The sequence below is a fragment of the Varanus komodoensis genome, unplaced genomic scaffold (assembly GCF_004798865.1).
Source record: "Varanus komodoensis strain SLA01 unplaced genomic scaffold, ASM479886v1 scaffold44_3, whole genome shotgun sequence".
Classification (NCBI taxonomy): domain Eukaryota; kingdom Metazoa; phylum Chordata; class Lepidosauria; order Squamata; family Varanidae; genus Varanus; species Varanus komodoensis.
Genome location: NW_025336010.1, coordinates 1893773 through 1897439, shown reverse-complemented (window position 1 = coordinate 1897439; position 3667 = coordinate 1893773). Strand labels below are relative to the sequence as shown.

At 49.9% G+C, this 3667-nt stretch overlaps 1 protein-coding gene across 1 annotated transcript in view; it reads right to left on the bottom strand.

Moving 5' to 3' along the window:
• The window catches only part of SRSF9 (serine and arginine rich splicing factor 9), a 12872-nt gene that overhangs the window by 8801 nt on the left and 404 nt on the right, over positions 1–3667 (bottom strand). The gene's annotated exons all lie outside the window — the stretch shown is intronic.

Sequence of the window (3667 nt, the reverse complement as noted above, 5' to 3'; positions counted from 1 at the left end):
CTGCCTCTGCTGGGACCAAAACCAAATGCTGCCCCTATGAAGTTTACCATGCTGCGCCCACAACTGTGAAGGAGGAAGGACGCGGAGGGCACGTTTGCAAGATCCAGTGCATGAAAACGAGTGCGGTGTAGGAGGAGGCATTTGAAACGAAGACCCACATTGGAGCAGGGCCATGGCTGCTGGGGGGTTGGCTTTTCCTTGCCGCTTCTCTAGAGGGTCAGGCTGAAGGTCTCTTTATATTTCTTCGGTGTTGCAACCGGGCTTTCCCTTCCCTCCTCCCTGCCCTTTCCCCTATTTATTTCAAAAAAAGTTGGTGAATTGAAAATCCTTTTTAGTGTAAAAGTGTGACCCCAAGAGGTGAGTTCCGGCACCTTTTTTTTTTACAAAAAAAGCACTGACCATAACAGAGGATTTAATCTTTTTGGATGGTGAGCACATTTGGAATGCGAAGGTGTGGTCCTAAACATGCATGGATTGCACACTGATGCCCCAGCTGTGTGGTGGCTGTGGGCCTTTCTCTGCCTGAACACGCACAGTGCATTGTCCTAAAGACTTCCCCAACCATAGAAGAGCTGCTGTGGCTGGCCACAAAACATCCACTTCGCAAAAGCGGAGAACGATGCAAGCCTCTTTGAGCTCTGTAGAAAAGGGTGGGGGGAAAGGCGGGATATAAATCTGATAAATAAACGTCAGACTGGCAAAGAACCTGTCCAACAAGACAGAAGCAGGGTGTGAGCTGCAAAACTGTAACATCATCCTTCTGGATCCAAAGAAAGGTGGCGCCAGAGGCCAGCAGTTCAATTTGCAGCAAGCAAGCCGGGCTCCTACAGTTTTTAAAAACTTATTAAAAATGCCAATGAAATCAGTGGAAATCAGGAGGGGAAGGGGGCCTGGAGAGCACCGAGAGAGGCGCCCGTGGGCACGGAAGTGCTCATGAGCACCACGTGGGAGGCTCCAATCTGCAAGTGAGGCCAGCAGAGGGATCCATCCTCCGGCAGAGAACAGCCGAATGCCGGCGGCGCCATGTGAGGCGGGGCATTCGTGGGCCAAAAGGAGGGCTGTCCTCACCAGGGGCTGCCCCACGGACCGGACGGCCAGCGTGGTTCAATGCAGTCAGTGCGAGGCGCTGTACGTTTTGGCCCAAGAAAAGTTGCGCTGGCACAGAGAGCCATTGAGGGGCGAGAGGGCCAGACCTTGGCTCAGGGAGTCCAGGTTTTAGTTCCCACTCGGCCATGAAACTCCTTGGGTGCCTCTGGGCCTGTCACTCGCAGTCCAGCCTACCTCACAGGGTTGTAGCTGTGAGGATAAAAAGGAGCTCTGTGGACTGCGCTGGGTCCCTCACAAGAGGAAAAAGGAGGGATTTAATTGCAATGTCATGATAATGCTTAGGGTGTGGTGCCAGAAGGAACGCTTCGGGTTCCTTGACCACGGCACTCGGTTTCTTGCCAATGGACTTCTGGCAAGGGACGGGTTACACCTCACGAGGATGGGGAAAAGGTCCTTTGGAGATGCTCTAGCGAGCTTCGTCCGGAAGACTTTAAACAGAGCCGGGGGGGGGGGTTCAGGCCCCCCAGTAACGTGTCTGCACTGGTCAAGTGTGGGGGGAGGATCAGGGCTCTGGGAGCAGGGTTTTAGAGGTACTGCAGGGACTGACAGGACTCCTACAGAGAGGGGCCAGGTATCAGGGAGGATGGGAGGAAGGACGAGGTTGGGAACTCCAAGGAAAGGAAGCGGTGGGAAGGAGTTGAGGTGCATGTACACCAATGCTAGGAGCAAGGGTAACAATCAGGAAGAGCTTGAAGCTCTCCTGGGAAGAGGAGGGTCTGATCTGGTGGGAATTACAGAAACTTGGTGGGATGAAAGGCAAGTCATACTGCTCTGTGAACATAGAGGGGTATCACCTTTTTAGAAAGGACAGGAAGGGAAAGAGAGGTGGGGGCATAGCTTTATACGTCAGGGAAGGGATAGGATGCAGTGAGACAGAATGCAGCACAGATGGGGATTCGGTAGAGGCAGTCTGGGTTAAACTTAGGGGTTTTGACAGGGAAAGAAATCTGACAGTGGGGGTATGTTATCGCCCTCCAGGTCAACTTGAGACCCTGGATGATGTCCCGACAGGCCGGATTCGAAGGATATCTCAGGGGAGGGACACAGTAATTAAGGGAGATTTCAATCTCCCGGATATTTAGTTGGGAGACTCACTCGGCGGTGACAGTCAGGTCACGTCACTGCCTAGAAGCTATAGAGCGAGGGTTTTCCACACAGAGGGTCCAAGAGGCGACGAGGGGGGGGGGGGACATCCTTGACTTGGTCTTGACCAATAGGGAGGAGCTGATAGATGATGTACAGATTAGGGGAGCTCTGGATGCATGGTGGGCATGTCGTGAGTGGAGCTGGCTGGTGCTGGAGGTCAGACTAGATGGCCCAGGAGGACCCTTCTGTTTGCACTAGAAGTCTGGCTTTTCAGTCTTCCTAACAGTTAATTTTGCCATCTTCTGGCTTCATTTGCACATCTTATGGCTCTCCTTTGAGTTTTTAAGCAAGAACATTGCAGTCATTTATAAGAGGCTTGACTTGGTGACTGGCTACAAACCAAGTATCTGTTAAGGCTCTTCAGATTTCAAAAAAAACCCCAACAACAACCTTTTAAACTGATATTTCAACTATTCTTTCTTACAAATTTTCTTGACTGCATCTTTGTATTGGATCCTCAAAAGGTCGATTACCAGCATTACCTAAGGGTTAATGTTGTTACTGAAATCCAAATATAATTTGGCTTTGTTCTGGGTTATTGCTAACCAGTAACATTGTACTACTAACAAGTCAGTCCCTTGACATTTTGAAATAACCCTGGAATGCCTTTTTGTTGTTGTTAGTTGTGAAGTCGTGTCCAACCTATTGTGACCCCATTGTGAACCTATTGTGAACATTGTGAACCTATTGTGACCCCATTGTGAACCCCATTGTGAACAATTGTGAACCTATTGTGATCCCTCGTTCACTTAAGCTCACGCGACTGCTTCAGTGACTCCATCCAGCCACCTCATTCTCTGCCGTCCCCTTCTTCTTTTGCCATCTATTGTTGGCTCTTCTCCAGGGAGTCCTTCCTTCTCATTAGTTGGCCGAAGTATTTGAGTTTCATCTTCAGTATCTGGCCTTCTGAAGAGCAGTCAGGGTTGATCTCCTCCAGGACTGACTGGTTTGATTGCCTTGCAGTCCAAGGGATTCGCAGGAGTCTCCTCCAGCACAATTCAAAGGCCTCAATCCTTCAGTGCTGAGCCTTCCTTATGGTCCAGCTTTCACAGCCATACGTTGCAACTGGGAAAACCACAGCCTTGACTATAGGCACTTTTGTTGGCAGGGTGATGTCTCTGCTTTTTAATATGCTGTCTAGATCTGCCATAGCTTTCCTTCCCAGGAGCAAGCGTCTTTTAATTTCTTGGCTGCAGTCCCCGTCTGCAGTAATCTTGGAGCCCAGAAAAATAAAATCTGTCACTACCTCCATTTCTTCCCCATCTATTTGCCAGGAAGTGAGAGGACCAGATGCCATGATCTTAGTTTTCTTAATGTTGAGTTTCAAGCCAACTTTTGCACTCTCCTCCTTCACCTGCATCAAGAGGCTCTTTAGTTCCTCTTCACTTTCTGCCATTAGAGTGGTATCATCTGT